Source organism: Sturnira hondurensis, unplaced genomic scaffold, assembly GCF_014824575.4.
Source record: "Sturnira hondurensis isolate 20B ecotype Veracruz unplaced genomic scaffold, ASM1482457v3 Scaffold0015509, whole genome shotgun sequence".
Lineage (NCBI taxonomy): Eukaryota > Metazoa > Chordata > Mammalia > Chiroptera > Phyllostomidae > Sturnira > Sturnira hondurensis.
The window spans coordinates 11,568,291-11,593,266 of record NW_028088140.1 but is presented as its reverse complement, the minus strand read 5'-3'; the positions used below and the strand labels follow the sequence as shown (position 1 = coordinate 11,593,266).

General features: G+C 40.9%; 1 long non-coding RNA gene across 1 annotated transcript; it reads right to left on the bottom strand.

Moving 5' to 3' along the window:
- Window positions 1-1,332: 1,332 nt before the first annotated feature.
- On the bottom strand, window positions 1,333-23,850 carry LOC118999986 (uncharacterized). The gene is made up of 3 exons (XR_005069214.1): window positions 23,683-23,850; window positions 3,748-3,754; window positions 1,333-1,342 (listed from the first exon to the last, which is right to left on the bottom strand). It is a non-coding gene; the product is annotated as an uncharacterized LOC118999986 (long non-coding RNA).
- Between the last annotated feature and the right edge of the window lie 1,126 nt (window positions 23,851-24,976).

Genomic DNA, 24,976 nt, shown 5'->3' with positions numbered 1-24,976 from the left:
CTATGGTTGCTAGATGGGAGGGAGAGGTGGGGGAATGGCTGAAAAGGTGAGGGGATTAAGAAGTATGAATAGGTAGTTATAGAATAGCTATGGGGGGTGTAAAGTACAGTATAGGAAATGGCATAGCCAGAGAACTTATATGTATGATCCATGGACATGAACAATGGTGTGGGGATTGGCTGAGGCAGTAGGGGATGCTGGGTGGAGGGGGCCAAAGGGGGAAAAATTGGGACAACCATAATAACATAATCAATAAAATATAATTAAAAATTAAAAAATAAAAACTAAAATGCAAAGTGATTTTTTACACTAGGTTTTTAAAATATATATTTTATTGATTATACCATTACAGTTGTTCTATTCCCCCCCTTCATTCCCCTCCACCCACACACTCCCTCCCCCACCATTCTCTCCCCCCTTAGTTTATAAACACATGTCTCAAGTTCTTTAGATTCTATATTTCCCCCACTATTCTTGCCCTCCCCCCTATCTATTTTCTACCTACTGTCTATGCTATTTTCTGTACCTTCTCCCCCCTTCTCCTCCTCCCACTCCCCTGTGGCTAACCCTCCATGTGTTCTTCATTTCTATGGTTCTACTCCTAATCTAGCTGTCCTCTTGGTTTGCTTTTGTTTTAGGTGTGCTTGTTCATAACTGTGAGTTTGCTGTCCTTTCACTGTTCATATTTTTCATCTTCTTTTTCTTAGACAAGTCCCTTTAGCATTTCATATAATAAGGGCTTGGTGATGATGAACTCCTTGAATTTGACCTTATCTGAGAAGCTCTTTATCTGTCCTTCCATTCTAGATGAAAGCTTTGCTGGATAGAGCAATCTTGGCTGTAGGTCTTTGGATTTCATGACTTGGAATACTTCTTTCCAGCTCCTTCTTGCCTGTAAGGTCTCTTTTGAGAAATCCTCTGACAGTCTGATGGGTACTCCTTTGTAGGTGACCGTCCCCTTATCTCTTGCTGCTTCTAGGATTCTCTCCTTCATTTTCATCTTGGCTAATGTAATTATGATGTACCTTAGTGTGTTCCTTCTTGGGTCCAACTTCTTTGGGACTCTCTGAGCTTCCTGGATTTCCTGGGAGTCTATTAACTTTGCCAGACTGGGGAAGTTCTCCTTTATTATTTGTTCAAATACGTTTTCCACTCGTGGCTGTTTCTTTCCCCTTCTGGTACCCCTATAATCCGGATGTTGGAACATTTAAAGATGTCCTGGAGGTTCCTAAGCCTCTCCTCATTTTTTTGAATTCTCATTTCTTCATTCCTTTCTGGTTGGATGTTTCGTTCTTCCTTCTGGTCCATTCCATTGATTTGAGTCCCCGTTTCCTTTCCATCACTGTTTGTTTCCTGGACATCTCCCTTCATTTCAATTAGTTTAGCCTTCATATGTTCCTGTAATTTGTGACTATAATCAACCAGTTCTGTGAGCATCCTGATAAACAGTGTCTTGAACTGTGCTTCTGAGAGGCTGGCAATTTCTCGGTCGCTTAGAGTTATTGGCTCTGGGACTTTGAGGTCTTCTTGCGCCATCTTTTGGGCTGTTTGTGACTGTGACATAGCAGGATCGGAGCCCTAGGTGTTCATCAGAGCAGGGCAACTCAGTCACTGGGTTATGACACTATATGTGGGGGCAGGGTCAAAAAGGAGCAATGGTGGTCCCGTCTGCCGCCTCCCATCTCTGCCCCCACAGGTCGCCGGTGCCGCAGCTGCCAACGTCACCTGGGCCCGTGCGTTTCATCCCACTGCACACGAGTATGCCACTGCTGTTAGCCCTCCACTGGGTTCGCCCCCTGGGGCCTGCGTGGTCCATCTCACTGTGTGTGAATGTGCGACCACGGTCAGTCTGCCCTGCACCCCTACTGGGTCCGGGCTACTTGCGCGCCTAGGTCGGGGATCTTTCCTGCCTGACCCTGCTCCGCTGCTGGCTCCGTCCCTCTTACCATCCTGGTTGAATGGCTAGTTGTTGTCGGACTTCTGTATAATTCAATTTTCTGTTCTTTGGCTGTGTCGTTGTTCTCCAAACCTTTGTTGCATTCAAACTTGGTTGTGGGAGAAGGCATAGTGTTTCCACCTATGCCTCCATCTTGACAGAAGTCTACACTAGGTTTTATCAGTTTTTAAAAAGTAGAGGAATAGCTTTCTAATTCTTTTTTGCCATTCCCAAAGAAATGTATTGTGATGTTTTACTGAATTTAATCTGTAATTTTTTTTTGTTTATTTACTGCCATTTGGCCAGCACAATGAACAAAGAAAAGAAAAAAATTTTTTGGTATGATCTCTCTCCTAAGATAAAAAAAGTGCTTTGCCCCTTGGGTGGTATACGCCACCCAAATGACAGAATGAGGGAGTTTAGGACAATATCCTTTTTCTTTTTGTGTGGTGCTGCCCACATAACTATAAGTTAATTGTCCCTGGTGCTCCATTATTTCCAAAGCAGATCTATTTTTCTTCTACTCACCTCTCTCCTCTTCTTTTCCTATTTGTTAAACTCATTTTCTTTAGTGCCTAAATGCTTAACAGTCTGTCTGCCGATTTCCTCAGCTCCAAGGTTCTAAAAAATAAATTATCTTTATGTTATGACTGCTATTAATATATTCCTGTTTGTCTTGGATTCTGAGTTATGGTAAGCATCTGCCTTGAACATTGCATTGTAACAGTTGTATAACCTCTTCCAAACACTGTAGCAAGCTGAACTTTATAAATGTCTGTAGAATGAAAGGAGAGAATGGTGGGTGACTTGGTCATGGACATTTAAAAGAGAAGTTCCCTTCCCTGGAGGTCTCTGTCAGTTGATTTTTCCAGAATGGAAAAATGGAGAAGCTCATATTGTCCCTACCATTTCTTGTCCAATTGTTCATTGACCAAGTTTCATATAGGGATCCAGCAAGATATCAGTACTAAGTTTCATGAATAATGAAGTGGTACTACCTTGACTGATGTAAAACTCTAACCAATAGTCTAGCTTAGTAATTTTAGAACTATTTAGAGAAAACACAAATTCAGAGTTGAACAGCTTGTGTCCTGTGAAGAGTCTGTTGGGCTGGTAATATTTAGCAGTGATTTCAGAGGAATTTGAGCCCCTTGGGAGGCCTAGCTTCTCTACATTCCTTTATTGATTTTTGGTGATGTCCTCAGAGGGATCACTTGCACTTCTACCTGAAACCTCCACCAGCTCTGCAAAAGGCCATCAATACAAATAAAACCTTTGAGCAAAGTGACTAGAATAATCTGTTTTTCCCCTACAATGATAAAGAATGCCTAAGAATGCAAAGTTTGAAGGTAAGGTTTTTAGGGTTTTTTTTCCAAAGAACTTTACAAATATCTACTCAACTGGTTTTCAAATTGTGTTCCACAGAGTCACCAGGGTTTCAAGAAAGTGTCTGAGGAACTGCCTGGGGCATGGAGAGAGGTTCTGTATCCTCCCTCCTTTGCCTTATGCCAGAATAGCTCCACACTTTTATCTGTTTTGTATATTGGGCTTCAAAGTAAAGCTTAATTCTAAGAATTAGTTCTGCTGCTCAAATAATTGGAAAACTGTCGATCTAGTTCAACTTTGTAATTTCACAGAAGAGAATATTGAGGGCCAGGGGGGTTTTATATTCTGCCCAGAGTCACACTACCAATGGCCAAGATGGTCCAGAACACCGACTACTTGCTTACCAGCCCAGTGCTCTTTTTATTCCAAATAACTATTGAATTCCTCACTGTAGCTAGAACCAGCATGGGCCTATTTGCTCCAACCTTAGAACTAAAATAGAATTTTCAAGAAAATGTGTCCTGTCTAAGGAGAGGCTATAAAGCACAGACGTTAAACATAGAGACTGTGGACGTGGACTGTCTGGGTTCAAGTCTCTTCTCCACCATTATTTGCTTTATGACCTTGCATAACCTGCTTAACCTTCCTGGTACATGTGCATGATGGCTGTTGTAATGTGAAATAAGTCAATGCATGCACAGGTACTGCCAAAGTGTGTGGCAAGTGCTAAATGCTCAATAAACATTTGCTTGTCTTTACAAGTTTGTATCATCAGGCTTTTTGGATCCTGTGCTTTCTGTAAATTTCCCTTAGATGCATTGTAGCCTCTCAATCCTATTATGTTTACTGCTGAGGATGACCAGCATGTTTCTCCTCATGTCTGGCCATGGGTCACGCAGCAGGAGGAATGAGAGGACCATGGACTGTTCTAACTAGAAGCTTATATTCCAGGTAAATGTGAGAACTGAGGCCTCATGACTGAAAAAGACTTGTTCAGTCTTATGGGATTTTCCAAATGGAGGGTAGAGAAGAAGAGACACCTGACATAATTCCGGGTGGCCTGTAGTCTATCCTCAAACCACTTCTTATTTGTTGGACCAATATACTTATGATGCAGTTTAAAACATATTTTTATTCAGGTGAAGTTTACTTAACATAAAGTTAATCAGTTTACAGTATCCACCTCAGTGGCATTAGTACATTTGCAAAACTGTATAGCTCCAACTCATTGTCATCACTTTCAAAGGAAACCTGTACCCATTAAGTAGTCACTCACCATTTCCCCTCCTTCCTGTCCCTGTCAACCACAGTCTGCTTTGTCTTTATAGTTTTGTCTATTCTTGGCTTTTCATGTAAATGGAGTCATAAAATATGTGAACTTTTGTATTTGGTTTATTTCACTTAGCATAATGTTTTCAGGTTTCATCTACATTGTAGCACATATCAGTTCTTCACTTCTTTCTATGATTTTTTGTTGCATTTTGGTTAAAATTCCATTCTCCTGCTTTGTTCGCCAGGTCTCTTTAAAGTGAAGCTAACTGCCAGTAATACAGTTTTCTGTTTTACTGTTTCTTCCCTCCCACTCCAGTCCCCAGTCATTGATAAGGTGCTACACAGTGGTTCCATTTCTTACACAAACCTGTCCCTAGTTTCTCAGGGTAGAGAAAGCTCAATCACCTGCTGTTCTTGTGGAGCTTATTCCATTAACAACACCTGCCCCCCCCCCCATCCCTGCCTCCTACCATTCACACATGTGCTTGTGCCCAGGAATTTGCCAACTCTGAGGACTAGGCTGGCAGGTACAGCATGGAGAAGACAGAGACATCACAGGCTGGGCAGTTCAGCCCCCAGATAGTACCTGGGTTTGCTGCAGAAGCCACGTGGCAGTGGAGAAGCTTTCCCCTCATCAATGCCACTTCTTTTTGTAATATAACCTTAGCCTTAAAGGGGAGCCATGGGTCTCCAGAGCAACACATCAGTGTAATTTCACAATCATGATATGTTCCATTTGTTAATGGGTGAGTTCCTCATCTGTGAGGATGAATGTCTGAACTACAGAGGAGAGATTTAGAAAAATCGCCATACCAATTAGGTGCAATAATTTCTATTTTAAGCTCCGATATAATGCTGGAGAATCTCTGGCATCCTTCCTTGGAATCAGTTACAGTCAATTCTTTCACATTTTACATCAGTTAAAGGAACATTGCCCAGATAAAAATCTTGCCCAACATAGATTTTTAAATTTTAATTTCCTTATTCTCATCAATAAAGAACTTCATAGATTATTTTGCCAAAAATATTTTTTCAGAGTCAGGTTTTGTAAGTTCAGTCTTCATTTGGTCTGTGGTGAGGAAAGGACCCTCTTCCTTTTTCTGACTTCACAGTGGAGTTGTCCTGCTTTGGCCCTTCTCCAGGACTCTTGGGTGTGCCCTGGAGTTTGCATTTTGTCCATGCGCAGGGGCTTGTGTCCCACTTTTGAGGTGTTTGTGAAGCTGTGTCTGTCTTGTTGATGGGGTCATTTGTGCTCATCTTTCCAGAGCACATGTGTGGGCCACAGCAGGGTAGAGCTGCCTGGCGAGGGTCAGGGCCACAGCAGGAATCTGGAGGGCATCAGAGGCTGAGCAGGCATGAGACCACATGCCACAGGCCTGAAGCTGTGAGTGCAGGCACCATGAACTTGAATTCAGAGAAGCTGAACTCAGAGTAGCTGAGGCAGAAAAGATCAAATGTGAGCTTTTGTCCCACAGGTGATGTAGGGAGCAGCTGGAGGGCCAGCAGGTTTGGGACACTGCTCATGAGTTCAGGTCCTGAGGAAGAGCCAAGCTTGTTCTTGACCTCTTTGATCTTGCCTTTTGTTCCCCATGTCAGGCAAGAACCCACAGGTATGTGTTTGCTGTTGGAAGGCAAGCCAGATCTCCACAGGTGAAACTTATCCCTAATTAAGGATGGACAGAAGCTGAGACCTTTTCAGAGGTTACCTAACAAGAGCTGCTAACAGGGTTTCGTTCTGTTATATTCAACAAGGGTGTTTAGAGATCTGCTGCTTAACTGCCTGTGAGTGGCCATCCTTGGTCTTCCCCCACCAGGCAGACCCTGCCTTCCTCATAAAAACTGAAATATCCAAAAAGGTCAGACATCTCTTCATTCTCTTACCACTCCAACCTGGATTTTGTCTTTCTCCTTATTATGGTCTCAGCATAGGGAAACTCAAGAACTTAATGCTGCTTTCCCTTCCCTAAGCCCTCCAGCATCCAGGTGAGTTTGAGCTCCATGGTGGGCCACGCTCCTTGGCATACAGGTGGGCATCATGGTGAGCTGGTGGTTGAGCTGGGTTCTTCAGGCTAAACCACACAGAAGACAAGGCTTTCTTGTCTCCTCTCTCTCCATCCTTGTCCCATGTCTTCTGTTTGCACAGGAGAGGATTGAAGAATGAATTTCTTTTTATTTCCATTCTTATTTTCTACTTAAGTAAAGTTTGAAAATCAACCTGCTTGGATCTCAGTTTTCCCCTACTATAGAGAAAAAGTTCTGCATGTGCAACAGAATCACTGGGGATGCCTAAAAATCCTGATGCCTGGGCTACACTAACTGATCAAGCCAGGACTTATGGAGTCCAGGCATACTCTGTGTAAGATCCCACAACATGCAGCCTGGTTGGGAATTGCTGTATCAGTGAAACAGCAGCAGTGGGCTAGCCAGCACAGCCTTGGCCAGTCTAGGTCGTCAATCTGCCCTCCCTTTCGGAGTAGAAGCAACAGGAAACCAAGTTATACTGTAGGTTCATTTTAGTGTCCGAGGCAGCACAACAGGCAAGAGCTTGGCTCGAACCCCAGGTCAGCTGTTTTGAAATTCTGCCCCTGCCCCTGCCCCTTCCCTTTACTGTGCTGTTTGGTCATCTACAGTGTGCAGCTAATAGCTGTATGTGTGTTGTAGGATGGTTAAAAAAATCCATTTGAATTATGGTCCATAAAAGTTTTAAAGGAGCAACCAGCCCATTGAGGTGCTAAATCAGTATTATCTGTTATAGAATGATCTGTATCCATAAAACTTTATTGTTGGACATAAACTTTAGCTCTTTGGTGGATTCTTTTTTGTCTTAGTGACAATTTCTTCATCAAAGACAAGAGTTCCTGCTGACCTTTAACCCTCTTCTACATTCTCTTACATTCTGATAGTTCCAAATATGTGGAAGTTAATTCCATCCTTGATAAATACAAGCTTTAATATCTCCTTGGATTTTCTTACAGAGCAAGAAGAGTTTTGGTGCCATTTGGTACCAGTGGCTTTCTTTGGTGACTTAAAAAGTTTTCCTTAAAGTGTTCTCTAAGTCCTGCTCTACACTTCCTGAAGTGCCTTGAGAATTGGCCTCCTGAACAATGCCCTCAGGAAATGGAGGGCACTTCTGTCTAATCTTATCTTACATATGGAATAGTCAAGCTTCTTTGCTATTTCTCCATCCTGGAGACAAATAGTTGTTTTTCCTGTGAGTGTGTGTGTGTATCTGGGGGTGGGGTAGGTAGGTAGGATGTAACCACAAGCTCCCATCTGGACCCTCTCTGTGCTGTAAGGTCTACATAGACTTGACATGAGTGGGAAGGGGCCCTGCCTGCTAGAGTCCCTGCACCCAGGTATGGAGGACATGTTCTGGGATGCAAGTTGGGGACCTTCCTGTTGTCCCAAACACCCATCCATGTCTGCTTGAGTTCTCTCCCAGAAATAGGTTTTATGTGTTTATATCATGACTCCCATCAGCCTCCGTGCCGCAGACAGTCCGCAACATGAACTGGCCATGTTTGGGGTCTTCTCTGGAAAGGAGGTTCAAGCCTGTGCTTACACATGGCATATATTGAGAATGAACACTGCTCTTGAAAAGGATTTTAAAAATGGATTTAGCATTTTGGTCCTCCCCCCTGACTAACTAAACCTACCAAATGCATCTTTTTAACTGAAATTAAAGTTAGGACAGTTGATGTGTCTGAATAATTGACAAGCATGACAACCTGCTGGAAACAGTGATGTTATTAGGTGGCTGTGTTTGTGGGTGTTCAAATGAGAATTAAAGCAATCCATTACACTTGTTTGGTGTTCGTTGGGGCTGCAATGTTTTTATGCAGAACCCAGGAAAGGAGACAGTTTAGCAGTGTTTATTAGTGACCTTGTTTTGTCCTCTGAATCATGGGCAAGCAGTTCAGAACATCGGGAGGTGGTGCTAGCAATTGTGCTGTGTTTTCTGTGTATTTCAAATCTGTGAGATGCTGTTGCCATCTCAGGCTTGGGTTTTGAAGTATAGAAAGTAAATGTGGCTTTTAAAATCAGAAGTATTTACAGAACTAGGTTCTGATTTAACAATCACCCAAGCCCTTGTGCTGGAAATAACACAAATCAGTTGAGAGAGAAAATATCTTCCCTATAAGACAGCCCACCCCCCCCCCACACACAACACACAGTATCTGCTCTTGNCCCCCCCCCCCACACACAACACACAGTATCTGCTCTTGGGGGGCTTCTTTGTGAAAAATTTAGGGTTTGCCAATCTGATCAAAAGGGTTTTAAACTGAAGATGGGGGTGGTGGAGGAAAATGCCAAGGGAACCCTATGGCGCAGACTGGAGCATCGGGTTTGGTGCAGTGATGTAGTTGAACCATCCCTGGGGGTGTGCTGCTGGCCTAGTTTCCCTCTGGAGTGGGGATGCATGGGTTTCCCTGTTCTTAACTTCCAAGGAACCCTAAGGTATGTATGCATGGGTAGCACCTCCACAGTAAGTGGGGCCCAATATCTCCAGCTGGGTCCTCTTTTTGGCTACTGACACAGGTCCCGATGCCTGCTCTCAGTGGTCCTCAGTCTTCATACGTCTGGGCTGCAAACATATCCTGCAGTGTTGCGTGGGCTCAGGCATCTGATACCTTGGGGACCATCTGATCTCCTTTTCCCTGCAGACTCAGACTACTTTTACAGCTTCAAAAGAGAAAAGTTTGACTATACCCTCTTTCTTGGAAAATTGACCTTCAGCCCCTTCTTCCATGCTAAATATCTTACATTGTCCTTGTGGGGTCAGGGGCATTATATCCAGGCCCTTAAATATGATCAATACTCTAATCCTGAGGGCAAAGATTTCCTGGCAACTTCATGCTCAGACAGGTGAGAAAACAGCACAATTCCAGCTCCCCCTCATTGAATCATATGTCAGATCTCCAGTAACCACCTCACTACAGAGATGAGAGTAACATGACTGAAGTGCCCAGGGCCACATTAGATGCAGCTGCCAATAAAGCTAAAGGAAACTTAGGCACCCCTAGTAGAAGCCTAATGTCTAAAATGAAGGCAACGATATTTGCACTGCCCTAGTCACCTACCCGGGAAGACAGTCAGGTCTGGTAGGAATGCTGATAGAGAAAGAGATAAGGAAGGCAGAGGGTGTATAAGTAGCTCACATTTTCGCCTGGGGAAGAAAAGATTCATGGAAAAGCAAGCGAGGTATTATACGCAGTATTTTACCATATTATCTATGTTATAACATTTATTAATAATAATGGCATTCACATTCTGAATATCAGGTATGTCTTAGACCTTTGGGATATATTAACCCATTTTAGTCCTCACACAACCCCGTTGGGTATGTATAATTATCCCCATTAGAAATAAGATGAAAATGAAACTTGGAGAAATTAAGTGACCTGCCCAAACTCACACTCTTAGTAAGCGTCAAAACTAAGATTCACATCCAAGTCCTCTAGTTCCAAGGGCCATACTTCTTCTTCCAGGTCTCCCTAGTATGTGAAAGAGAGTATACTTTCTCTCTGATGCCAGGGAACTGAATTAGAACTGCAGGGAAGGCACTGAAGGAACAGATTCAACTTGATATAATGCAGAACTTTCTCATAGTCAGAATTGTCCAGAGATGCAATGAATAACCTCATCTGAACCTCAGTTTCTAGTTCCTCAGTGGTCTTCAGGCCAAGGCTGATAGGCTAATGTTGAGGGCGCACTGGGGGTTATTGAATATTCTAAGATGGAGTTAGCAGATGGCTCTCCAATGATCCTTCCCATTCCATTCCTTTATGCAAAGTAAACCCCCAAACACACAATCTCAAATAGAGGTCAATGTAATACACTGGGACAATACCCAATTACTTTGAAATAATGCAAGGATTAATTGTGCCATCTAAAATTATTAAAACTTTTAGCTTCTCACTCATTCATTTATTCATTCACTCATGTATCCCACAAATATTTTTCTGAGTGCCTGCTACAGGCCAGGCCCTGGAGATAGACTGGTGAATAACAAATACATAGTACCTGTCCCCAGCAAGTCTGCAGGTCAGAAAGGCAGAGAGACGTGTAAACAGGTGATTTTAGTTCTTTGTGTAGGTGTAATTAGGAAAGTCTAGGAGCAAAGAGATAATGCGACTTTGGAAAGGTGGGAAAAGACTCAGAAGCTAGTATGGTGAGGAGTGAAGAGGAGAAAGGTCTAGGCTGAGGCAACAGCACAAGTAAAATCCCTAGAGCAGTGATTTTCAACCTTCTTCATCTCATGGCACACATAAACTAATTACTAAAATTCTGCAGCACTCCAAAAATGTATTTTTAGCCTATCTGACAAAAAAAAAAAAGGTATAATTTTGATTTGTTCACATCGAACAACTCTTGTGTTGGCTGTTGCCATTTTTTATTTGATAATAAGGGAAAAGAGGTCAGTGCCCCTGGCTAAATAGTCAGGTATTGCACGTTTTAAAAATTCTCATGTATACCAGTGTGCCATGGCACACCAGTTGGAAGTCAAGGCTCTACAGTTTTGAGGAACTATGGCCCAGATGAGAACTGCAAGTAGCCCAGTTGCACACTTCAGGTGTGAGCACCCCCTGCTGGAACAGTAAGAGCTCAGCACCCCAGCAGGGAGAGGCTCCTCTCTGTCCACCCCAATGTGGAGCCTATCCAGAGGATACTTAAATCTGTTCCAAGGTAGTGTCTCCTGCTGCTCAAAATTTCCATGTTGAAATCCTGGAAGGGGTATTTTTCCCACCTGAAATGCTTACTAAGCCAGAGCCATTCTGGATGTTTAGAAGGTGAAAGATTTACTTTAAAAAAAGAAATGGGGTGATTGTTCTGTCTTCCACTGGGTTTAATGTTTTGTCACTGAGAAACAAAGCAGAGCTGCTTGTGTCCCTGTGTTTCTTGGAGTCTGCTGGTTGTGCAGGCATCAGCTGTGGTACATTGGACTCACAGGATAGGAAGAGGGGAGGATGGTACAAAGGGCTAGAGGTAGGGAGGAGGGGGTTGGATTCTGGCAAATAGACATCTCCATTTCTCTCATCTGTCTTCTTTCCCCTCAAGAAACCCAGCACAAACCTCTTCCATGCAGACACCTTTTCCATTGCATCCTAACAGTACTGTGGGCCTCTCACAATTTCAACAACTTGGACACACCTGAATCCCAGTGTGGGCACAACCTAGATTCAGTCTGGGATCCCCCAAATGCATCTACATCCCAGTGTGATTGCAGAACCTCTAGTGTGACAGGTGAGGGGATCATCTCATTATTTTCCTACCTGCAAGGCAGGACTGTACTTAAAACCATCTCAGACAGATGGCTAACTGTCCTATTTTAAAAGATCTCCAGGGAGGACGATTCACAATTCCCTGTGGCTGTCTGTTCTAGTATTTAATCATCTTCATTACCAGCAAGCTCTTTGTGTCGCAACTAAATCTCTTTGGTTGTGATTTAAGTCTTGTTCCTTGAGGGTAATCGCTGTGGATCTTCTGCTTCAGGGGAAGGGAAGATTCTGCTTCTAATTTTGTAGCCTGGGGAATCATCTATTTTAACCCCTTTCTTTGGGGCTTATTCCCTTTATTGGTAAACATGGGGGCTGAGTTAGGGATAATTCTCAAGGAGTCTTCTAGTTCTAAAAGCTATGACTTCTCAACATTAAAAGTGCTGCTTAGGTATCCTGGGCAATTTAATACTCCATGGAAATAATAATGCTTTGTTGCATGAAAAGCTTGTAGCTGAAATTTGAAACATACAGCCCTAGCTCAGAAAGCCATCTTTCCATTAGCGGTGTAGAGTGAGACCATAGAAAGGAACAAACAGCTGAGGGGCTGCAGCCACTCAAAGCTGGACCTTTCTGAGTCACTCTAGCGTAGGCACCCTGCTCATCTATTGGATGGAAAAAGGATAGTCATGTTTTGTGGCTGCTGCCCCAGCCTCTAGCTCCTGACACTTGAGAATGTGAATACCCAGAGGAGGGCAGTCACATAATAGGCTAGATTTTCATCCTCCTCACCCTTCCCTACCTTTAAAAAGCCAATGTCTTAGGAAGGGTAATACATTAAGCCATTGTCATGTTACTTGGTAGTGAGTTGTTCAACTCATATCAGAAGAAAGGAGCTGGCACAGAGTAGCTGTTGGGTCCATAGAAAGGACAGGTTAGCATGGGAGGATCAGGATGCCTGGGAAAGGGGTTTGCCAGGAACAAAGGCAAAGTCTCCACCAGAAGCAAGAGGATGCTGAAGAAAAAGTTTACTTATTTTTTTTACCAGTTTTTTCAAAATATTCATACCTGCTACCTTTGGTATGCATGTCCTGAGGAGCCAGCTTGCTCCAGGCTGTCATTAGATAACCTCATTTTAGGGGAGAGTTGTCAGGCATGGTTCATCCCAGGCAAAGTTCCACCAGCTAAGCTGCCAGAGCATCTGGACTCATCTGCACACAGCAGTGATTCCAGCTTCGGCCAATGACTGGATCACATCATGAGACAGATTAACCTGCCATGCACTTGTATACTCTTACCTCCTCAAGCTCTTTAAAAGGAGACAGAAATAAAGAATCCATTGTTGGATAGGCATGCGAGGAATTTTAATCATCTATACATGAAAATGTGAGATTGTAGTTTTTATTGCTTCTATTACTGGTATCATTAAACACTGCACTGGGCTCACTGGCCCTTGACAGCAATTCTTATATTATGTTTCAGTGTTAGCTAGGGGCAAAGTGCATTAAGGACCCAACTCAGTCTTGAAACTGTTTGTTAAAAGTTACAGGGTACTGACAAAGCTACTTACTGTATGATTCCAAATATATGACATTCTGGAAAGGGCACAACTATGGAGACAATAAAAATTCCAGTGGTTGAAAAGGGTGGAGAATAGGCAGAGCCCAGAGGATTTTTAGGACAATGAAAATATTCTGTATGATGATATAATGGACATGTGTCATTCATTATACATTTGCCTAAACTCTCTGAACATACAACACTGAGAATGAACTCTCAGGTAAACTACAGACTTTGGGTAATTATGAGTGTCAGTATAGAGTCATCCTCAGTAACAAATATACCACTCTGGTGGGAGATGTTGGTAATGGAGGAGGTTGTGCATAAGTCAGGGTAAGGGGCATGTGGGAAATTTCTGCTCCTTCCTTTTATTTTTGGTATAAACTGAAAACTGCTCTAATAAATAAAGTCTTGAAAAAACATAATAAAGCAAAACAAAACAACAGCAACAAAAGTTGTTTGGGACACCATAAATTGCCTTGGGCCTTTGAAGGGGTCAGAAAGAGCAGAATGGTCCCACCTGAATTACAGTCTCTCAGAAGGAGGCACTGCTCCCCACTTTGTGAAGATTGGTGGCAATGACGTATTTCACAGACATAGAACAAACACTTCAAAAATTTATATGGAACCATAAGAGACCCTGAATAGCAGCTGCAATTTTGAGAAAGAAGAACAAAGTAGGAGGGATCAAAATACCTGATATCAAACTGTATTACAAGGCCACTGTAATCAAAACAGCCTGGTACTGGCACAAAAACAGGCACATAGACCAATGGAATAGAACAGAGAGCCCGGAAATAAACCCAACTCTCTACAGTCAATTAATATTCGACAAAGGGGGCAATAACATAAAATGGAGTAAAGACAGCCTTTTCAACAAATGGTGTTGGGAGAATTGGACAGCTACATGCAAAAAAATGAAACTTGAGCACCAACTTACACCATACACCAAAATAAATTCAAGGTGGATAAAAGACTTAAATATAAGCCGTGAAACCATTAAAGCCCTAGAGGAGAGCATTGGCAAGAAAATCTCAGATATTCCACGCAGCAATATTTTTACTGACACGTCCCCTAGAGCAAGGGATATAAAGGAAAGAATAAACAAATGGGATCTCATCAAAATTAAAAGCTTCTGCATGGCTAAGGAAAACAGTTATCAAGATAAAAAGAGAAGCAACTGTTTGGGAAAACATATTTGCCAATGATACCTCAGACAAGGGTTTAATCTCCAAAATATACAAAGAAGTCATATGACTCCACTCAAAGAAGACAAGCAACCCAATTAAAAAGTGGGCAAAGGATTTGAACAGACACTTCTCCAAGGAAGACATACATAAGATCCAGAGACACATGAAAAGATACTCAATATCACTAGCTATCAGAGAGATGCAAATTGAAACCACAACGAGATACCACTTTACAAAGGTCAGAATGGCCATCATAAACAAAGCAACAAACAACAAGTTTTGGAGAGGTTGTGGAGAAAAGGGGACCCTAGTTCATTTTTTGTGGGATTGCAGACTGGTACAACCATTATGGAAAACAGTATGGAATTTTCTAAGAAAACTAAAAATGGATCTGCCTTTTGATCCAGCAATTCCGCTGCTAAGATTATATCCTAAGAACCCTGAAACACCAATCCAAAAGAACCTATGCACCCCAATGTTCATAGCAACTCAATTTACAATAGCCAAGGATTGGAAGCAACCTAGGTGCCCAGCAGTAAATGAATGGATCCAAAAACTATCGTACATATACACAATGGAATTCTATGCAGCAGAAAGAAGGAAGGAGCTCCTACCCTTTGCAACAGCCTGAATGGAACTAGAAAGCATTATGCTGAGTGAAATAAGCCAAGTGGTGAAAGACAAATACCACATGATCTCACCTTTAATAGGAACCTAAACAACAAAACCAACAAACAAGCAAAATATAACCAAAAACACTAAAATAGAGAACAGGCTGACAGTGACCAGAGGGGAGGAAATTTCAGAGGAAAAGGGAAAGGATTTACAGGAACAAGTATAAAGGACACATAAACAGAAACTAAGGGGGGTGGAAATGGGAGGGAGGTGGGGAGCACAGTGGAGGGTGGATTGGGATGGGAGTAAAAGGCAGAAAACTGTACTTGGTTGCTTCCAACTCTTGGCTATTGTAAATTGTGCTGCTATGAACATTGGGGTGCATATGTTCTTTGGGATTCCTTTTGCAACAGCATGGATGGAACTGGAAAGCATTATGCTGAGTGAAATAAGCCAGGTGTTGAAGGACAAATACCATATGATCTCACCTTTAACAGGAAGCTAAACAACAAAACAAACAAGCAAGCAAAATATAACCAAAGACACTGAAATAGAGAACAGGCTGACAGTGACCAGAGAGGAGGCAATTTCAGGGGAAATAGGGAAGGGACTTAGAAGAACATATATAAAGGATACATGGGCAACAACTGAGAAGGGTGGAAATGGGAGGGAAGGGGAGGAGCACGGGGGTGGGATGGGATGGAAGTAATAGACAGGAAACTGTACTTGAAAAATAATTAAATAAAAAATTGGGAAAAAAGAAAACTGTACTTGAACGAGTAAATAAATAAATTTTAAAAAATGAGAAGATGACATACTGAATGGGAGAAGATATTGGCAAATGCTACATCTGATAGGGGGTTAACTTCCAAAATATATAAAGAACTCATACAACATACCGCCCCCAGAAAACCCAATCCAATTTAAAAAATGGGCAAAGGGCCTGAATAGACATTTCTCCCAAAAGGACAGAGGGCCAAGAGACATAAAGATACTCAGTGTCACTCATCCTCAGGAAATGCAAATTTAAAACACAATGAAGATATTACCCCACAACTGACAGAANGGGGGACACAGTGCAGCCAGTGTTTAACAGTCAGGAAAAGATTCAGATTAGTGTAGGATTCCAATTGTGTACTACATGATGATTAGTACAAAGTTTTGAAGATACTTAACCTTCCATAATATATAGCTTCCTGCTTCTCAGAGTTTGGGGATTGGCAGCATCAGCTTCATCTGGGAGCTTGTAAGAGAAATGTAGGATCTCAGGAACTATTCCAAACTCACAGAATCAGAATCTGTATTTTAGCAAGTTTCCCAGGTGGTATGAATGCACATGAAAGTCAGGGAGTACTGGGCTAGGCCACTGGTCCTTCCAGGTAGATTTTGATTGCATGGTCCTAGGCAAAATTCAGAAGCAGGCAAATTTTTGGGGGGGAGACTGCCACTCTACTTTTTTATGCTCTTTTCTCTCATTTAAGATATTTCCCCCCTTTCCCTTCTGTTATCCCCTTCTCCACCCCCATACCCCCCAAAACCCTGACAGACAATGACAAAGACTGTACTCTCAGTATGGCCCAGGTCCCTTACATACAGGAGAAAAGAGGCATGAGAAAGTAATTCATATTAAATTGTTAGTGATTTAGAAACTTCAAGGGTTCTTTCTCATAGGGCATTGTACTCTAAAATAGGATGCTTAATGAATCATTGTTTGACTTAAAGATGACATTTCTGTTCATAGAAATTGAGTCACTGGAGCACTCTGATGATCTGTTGCCAACTATAGATTTCTGGGGGTAAGGAGACTTTCTTAATCATTCAATTGACACTAGGTAGGTGACCACTTACTATATCTACATAACAGAATGGTCCTTACTGAAAGGGCAGCCCTAAAATTTCTAAGTCTCAGAAGTTCTCACTATGCTCACAGACACTAAGTTCTTAGTGTTGCATCTCAGATACTTCTTTCATACCTATATTGTTTTTTGTTGTTTTTATTGCTGTTCAATTACAATTGTCCCACCATTTTCCCTGTTCTTCTCCCCTAGTCTGCCCATTGCACACACCCCTACACACACTCCCACAGTCAATCTTCACCCCATTGTCCATTCTGATGAGTCCTCTATTCATGTTCCTTGACTTGCCCCTTCCCCTTTTAATATATAATCCTGGAACTATTCCTGGAGATAGCTGGATCCATGCTGAATGCAGTGCTGCAGTTTTGCCAGGCAGCTTTGACTTTAGAGTGTCCATTTTCTGTCCAGTCATTGCAGGAACAGATCTGGCTTGTATGGTGTCTTTGTTACTGCTTCCTCTGATTTTACTTTTGTTCAAGTTACTTTCCAGGGATTCATTTCAACATCACAGCAACTCCCTGAATGTCCTGGACCCAAGTGTTCTCAGAGATGAGATCCCTTCTCATGGATTTTGTCAATAAGAGCTTGTAAAAGACAGCTGCTGTGAAAAGGAAATGCATAAAACCAGGTGTTACTGGGTGGGACATTGGCAAATGCAAGAATTGCAAATGTTATGTAAGTAAACACAGCTTTTATAGGTAGAAAATTGCAAAAGATAGATGCAGTGAGTGATGGTCTGTGGGGCCAACAGTTATCCCCTTGTACATTATGTGAACCTTGTACTAGAAAATAAGAGCCAAAACTTTGAGGCAGAGTCCCAGCCCCCTAGCACAGGGTCTTTTTTGTTAGGCAGCCCCATAAATAATGATGAGAGGACAGGTGAAGCAACCTCGATTTAAACTCATCTCCCTGGGTAACCTACCAGGGAACTTTTTCAGGAACATTAGCTATTAGCTCAAGGCCAGCCTTTCATGTAGATACTTTTGTGAAGTGATTGAGGGAAGTAGGGCAGGCCTCCTGGTCCCAAAATATCTCTTCTACCAGCTTCCAACATGCCTGAAATTGTGCCATGAACAATATATCCCTTTAGACTAACTCCCTGCCACAACCAGGGATTAATAGAACAATCATCCATTCATTTATCAAACGTTTCTTAATTATGTACTGTGAACTGAATAATATTCCTGGTAAAGGAAATGTAAAGGCAAGTAGAACATGGTTCTTGCCCTTGAGATGCTCAAAGTCTAGTCAAAAAGACAGGAGGTAAACAAATAACCAAGTAAATAAGTAATAATAAGTGATATAACTGGTGCTTTGATACAGATAACTACAAGACTGTCTGAGGGACAGTCTGGAAAGTTTCTGGGCATGACTCTTGAGGTGAGTCTTACAGGAAGCAAAGGATGTCAGACAGATGCCAGGCATATGCAAAGCATGGGAGTTAGCAACTTGGATGTGGAGGAGAGGTAATAAGGGATAGTTTTGGACCATGGGGCTCTATGGGTAGGGAGGAGCATCCCTGTGTCTGGGCAGAAGATTACAAACCTTGGGTTCCAATATAACATCATGTAGGTGTGTGTTATCTATGTGTGTCTGGGAAGTGCTTCTTGGAGGGGGGGTGGGCAGAATTTATGCAAAGAGATGGAGGATGGCAGAGACCAATTTGTCTAATTGGCCACTTTGTTGAAAGCATGACAGGCCAGATTTTTTTTCAAATCATCCCCTCTCATTCAGTGTTTTGTCATCCAGATGTTACTTTCCTGCTTAGCAGATGTTCACCATGACTTCAGCAATGAGAAGGTTAACCTGGTGGACAATAAAACTCCAATTGTGTGTGTGTGTTTTAATATTTATAATTTGGGCACTGAAGATGGCTTAAATGAGGTACTTGTATCATGAGAAATATTTTATCCCAATGCTTACCAAACCTTGGTAAAATTGACCAGTCCCAGAAAATGAAGCTTGCTCTGTGCAGTATAATTCATCTTGCTGGGGCCCTAGCTAAATGTATAAACTTGACAGCAAGGAATTTAGTTAATCTAAGTATTGTCCCTACAGAATTTGCTTTCAGAGTTGTAAAGAAAATTTTCAAGTAGAAAATGTTTACTTGAATAAAATTGTTAAAATTTAACTTGCCTTTTGTGAGAAATTTGGTTTACAAAATCTAAGTTTAGCCTGGGTAATGCAGAGATGTTGATTACTCTTTTTTAAAAATATATTATTGTATTGTTTGTACTATTACAGTTGTTTCAATTTTTCCTTCTCACCCCCCCTCCACAAGCCCACTGCTGGTTCCCAGTCAATCCCCATATCATTGTCTGTGTCCATGGGTCATGCACATATGTTCTTTGACCAATCAATCCCTTTGTCTTCTTTCAACCAGTCCCTACTGCCCTGCCTTCCCTCTTAGAGCTGTTGGTCTGTACAATATATCCAGGCTTCTGATTCTATCTTGCTCATTAGTTTACTTTGTTCATTACATTCCACTTATAAGTGAGATCATATGATGTTTGTCTTTCACTGACTGGTTTATTTCACTTAGCATAATAGTCTCCAGTTACACTTATACTGTTGCAAAATTAAGAATTCCTTCTTTTTTTTTTTTTTTTACTGATGTGTAGTATTCCATTGTGTAAATGTACCATAGCTTTTTGATCTACTCGTCTACTGATGGGCACTTGGGGTATTTCCAAAACTTGGCTATTGTAAATAATGCTGATATGAACATAGGGGTGCATATGTTCTTCTGAATTGGTGTTTTGGGATTCTCCAACAAACTCTCTGTGGGTTTCTCTAGCAAACTCTCTGTGAGCCTGGGAGCTTTTCCTGGCACCCCGACCTTGAAAGTTTTTCCAATTGGTGCTTTAAGGCTTTAATTCCTGTTGCTGGGGCCCTAGCCTGCACCATCTGTCTCACTGCTTGCTCCTTGGCCTGGTTTATCTGAATGTGAATGTGTGACCGCAGTCAGCCAGCTGCCTTACACTCCCACTGGGTCCACCTGTTGTTGCCACCCCACACCTGAGATCTGCAAACCACTGCTTGTGCACCTGGATTGGTCTGGCCACTTTTTCCTGTCAGGACCCCGCTCTGCCAGCCGCTGACTCTGCCCCTCTTACCAGTCTGGCTGAATGGTTTGTTGTTGTCGAACTTCCATACAGTTCAATTTTCTGTGTTTTCTGGTTGTGTTTTTGTTACTAAAACTTTGTTGTCTTTAAACGTGGTTGTGCGAAGAGGCACAGTGTTTCCACCTACACCTCCATGTGGCTGGAAGTTTCCCAATGTCATTTATTGAAGAGACTGTCTTTATTTCATTGTACACTCTTGCCTTGTTTGTCAAATATTAATTGACCACAGAGGTACAAGTTTATTTCTGGGCTCTCTGTTCAGTTCCATTGATCTATGTGTCTGTTCTTATGCCACTACCAAACTGTTTTTACCACAGAGGTCTTATAGTATAGTTTGATAAAAGCTATTGTGATCCCTCCTAATTTGTTTATCTTTCTCCAGATTGCTGAGGCTATTTGGGGTCTTTTTTGTTCCATATAAATTTTTGGAATATTTTTCTAGATATGTGAAATATACCATTGGCATTTTAATAGGAATTGCATTCCATCTATATAGTACGGACATTTTAATGATGTTAATTCTTCTGATCAATAAACACGGTATACAAAGGTCTGTTTGGAAAAAGTCCAGACATTATTAACATAACGAGAATGGTTTGCGCAACATTGACCCTGGCAGCCAAGAAGAGTGGAATAGAATATGGGTGACTGAACAATGATGACCTCATTGTACTAGTCATTGGGGGCAGTAATGCCAGTGAGTGAGCACGTGTACTGTGTGGCTGTCATCCCAGATTTGGTGCCCTGTGACTTCTGGCTTTTCCAAAAACTGAAATCACCTTTGAAAGAGAAGGGATTTCAGATCATCTATGAGATTCAGGAAAATATGATGCGACAGCTGATGGCAATTGGGAGAACTGTGTGAGGCCCCAAAGTGCCTACTTTGAAGGGGACTGAGGAATCATTGTACAATAGATGATGTTTCTTGTATCTTCTTCAATAAATGTCTCTATTTTTCATATTACATGGCTGGGCACCTTCTAGACAAACCTTGTATACTTCCACTTATTTGTATCTTCCTCAATTTCTTCAGTGACCTATAGTTTTCTGAGTATGAGTCTTTTACTTCTTTGGTTAAATTTATTCCTAGGTACCTTACTTTTTTTGTTGCAATAATAAATGGGATTTTTTTCTTAGCCTCTATTTTTGATAATTCATTATTGGTATTTAAAAATGTCATTGACTTATGAGTATTGATTTTGTATCCTGCTGCTTTGGCAAATTTATTTATTAAGTCTGGTAGTTTTTTTGTGGAGCCTATAGGGTTTTCTACATACAACATCATGTTGTCTGCAAATAATGATAGTTTTACTTCCTCCTTTCCAATTCAGATGCCTGTTTTTTCTTCTTATCTGATTACTGTGGTTAGGACATTCAGTACTATGTTGAATAAGAGTAGTGAAAGACACACCCTGTCGTGTTCCTGATCTTAAGGGAAACACTTGTAATTTTTGCCCATTGAGTATGATGTTGGCTGTAGGCTTATCATATATAGCCTTAATGATGTTACAGTATGATCCTTCTATTTCTACCTTGCTGAGAGTTTCTATCATTAATGGGTACTTGATCTTATCAAATGCTTTTCTGCATCTAATTATATGATCACATGATTTTTGTCCTTCATTTTGTTTATGTAGTATATTACATCTATTGATTTGTGAATATTGTACCATCCTTGCATCCCTGGGATAAATCCCACTTGATGGTGTATGATCATCTTAATGCATTGCTGGATCTGGTTTGCTAATATGCTATTGAGGATTTCAGTGTCTATGTTTATCAAGGATATTGGCCTACAGTTTTCTTTCTTTGCTTTATCTTCACCTGGTTTTTGAATCAGGAGAATACTGGCCTCATAAAAAGAAGCTGAAAGTCTTCCCTCTTCCTGAGTTTTTTTGGAATAAAAAGTTTGAGGAGAATAGGTGTTAGTTCTTCTCTGAATGATTGGTAAAATTTGCCTGTGAAGCTATCTGGTCCAGGACTTTTGTTTGTTGGGAGATTTTTTTTATAGCTGCTTCAATTTCATTAGTTGTTATTGGTCTATTCAGATTTTCTCCTTCTTTCTGATTTGGTTTTGAAAGATTGGATGTTTCCAGAAACCTATCCATTTTGTTCAGGTTGTTCAATTTCTTGGCATATAGTTGTTCATAGTATTTTCTTACAATTCTTTGTATTTCTGTGGTATCATTTATTACTTCTCCTCTTTAATTTCTGACTTTATTAATTTGGGACCTTTCTCTTCTTGATGAGTCTGGTTAAAGGCTCATAAATTTTGTTTATCCTTTCGAAGAACCAGCTCCTGGATTCATTGGTCTTTTGAATTGTTTTTTAGTCTCTATGTCTTTTATTTTCACTCTGATATTCATTATTTTCTAACTTCTACTCATTCTGGGCTCTGTTTGTTGTTTTTCTAGTTCTTTTAGGTGTAGAGTTAGATTGCTTATTTGAGATTTTTCTATCTTCTTGAGGTAGGCCTATAATGCTATGAACTTCCCTCTCATGACTAGTTTCACTGTGTTGTATAGGTTTTTGGTTCTTGCCAGTTTATTTTCACCTGTTTCCAGGTACTTTTTGATTTCTTCCTTGATCTCATCAATGACCCATTTATTATTCAAAAACATGCTACTTAGTTATTTAACCTCTCTGTATTTGAATGTTTTTGAGTTTTTAAACTGAGGTTGATTTCCAGTTTAATGCCTTTGTGGTCTGAGAAAAATGCTTGATATGATTTCAATTTTCTTAAATTTGTTGAGTTATTTCGTGTCCTAACATGTGTTCTATCTTTGAGAATGATCCATATACATTTGAGAAGAATGTGTATTCTGCTGCTTTGGGATTAAATGTTCTGTAAATATCAATTAAATCAATTTGATCTAGTGTATAATTTAAGGTCATTCTTTCCTTGTTGATTTTTTTCCGGGAAGCTCTCTGGTGACAGTGGGGTGTTAAAATCCCCTACAATTACTGTATTGGTATTGATCTCTTCCTTAAAGTCCACCAAAATGTTTTATATATTTAAGTGCTCCAGTATAGGGTACACTTATGTTTATAAGGTTTATATCATCTTGTTGGATTGCTACCTTTAGTATTATGTAGTGACCTTCTTTGTCTCTTGTTATGGGCTTTGTTTTGAGGTCTATTTTGTCATATATAAGTATTGCTACCCCAGCTTTCTTTTGGTGTCCATTGCAGAGAATATTTTTTTCCATCTCTTCACTTTCAGCCTGTGTAAATCTTTTGTTCTGAGGTGGTTCTCTTGTAGATAGCATATATATGGGTCATGTTTTCTTATCTATTCAACTACCTATGTCTTTTTGATTGGACTTAATCCATTTACATTTAAGGTTATTATTGATAGATACTTACTCAGTGCCATTATTTTTCCATATATCTATGTTCCTCTCTGCCTCTAGTTCTTCTTTTTAAAGCAGTCCCTTTAACATCTCTTGCAAGGCTAGTTTGGTGGTAATGAACTCTTTTAGCCTTTTGTTGTCTAGGAAGCTCTTTATTTCTTTCATTTTTAAATGATAGCCTTGCTGGAGAGAGTACTCTTGGTTGCAGCTCCTTGCTCTTCATTTCTGTGACTACCTCATGCCATTCCCTTCTGGCCTGAAGGGTTTCTATTGAGAAATCAGCCAAAAGTATTATTGGAACTCCCTTATAGTTAACTAAGTGTCTCTCTATTGTTGCCTTTAAGATTCTCTCTTTGTCTTTAAACTTTGTCATTTTAATTATGATGTGTCTTGGTATGGGTCTCTTTGGGTTTGTCTTGATTGTGACTCTCTATACTTCCTGAACTGGTAAAATTTTTTCTTCATCAAGTTAGGGATGTTTTTTGTCATTATTTCTTCAAACAGGTTTTCTAGCCCTTGGCCACTTTCTTCTCCTTCTGGTGTACCTATAATGTGGATATTGTTACATTTCATGTTGTCCTAAAGTTCTCTTAAACTATCCTCATTCTTTTTATGTCTTTTTGTTGTTGTTGTTGTCGCTCCGATTGGGTGTTTTTTTTTTCCCTACCTTGTGTTCTAAAATGCTGATTTGATCCTCCGCTTAATGTAGCCTGTTTTTAATTTTTCCCAGAGTATTCTTCACTTCAGATATTGCATTCTTCACTTATAACCGCTTCTTTTTAAAATAGATTTGGTGTCTTTTTTCATGCTGATGTAGTTCACACTAAGTTCCTTGTAGTTCTCACTAAGTTCCCTGAGTGTCCTTATAAGCATTAATTTGAATTGTATGTCTGATAAATGGCTTGCCTCTGTTTCATTTATCTCTTTTTTCTGGGGATTCCTCCTTTCCTTTTGAGTTTTTTTTTTTGTCTCCACCTTTTAGATGTCTCTTTTTGTTTGCTTTTAAGTATTAGATAGATCTGCCTTAACTCCCTGTCTTCGTGGGGTGGCTTTATGTAATAGCAGTCCTGTGGGAACTCAATGGTGAAACTTCCTTAATCTCATGAGCTGGATGCTCTAGAAATGTCCCTTGTGTAGGTTATGTGGGCTCTCCCATTGTATTTTGGTCTTGATTATTGTTGGTCTATTTGTTTTGGTATCTCCACTTTGGGGTTGAGAGGCTCGACCCCAATCCAACCACGTCTGTATACTATAGTATAGTTACAGTCTCAAGGTGATTTCTGCCTGCCTTGAGTTAAGTGTATATTCTTCAGGTAGTCCTCAGTTGGCTTTTTAAAGTGTCTGTTCTCCTCTTTATTTTTATTTCCAGTTTGTTTCTGGGAAGAGGTGTGAGAGAGATCCTCCTACTCCACTGCCATCTTACAACCCCAATAGTCCTGGGTTCATTTCCATATTTTGTCCAGCCTTAATATGTTGCTCTCTCAAGGATGCATCCTTGAAAATGGCTCTAACATTCTAGAGATGTT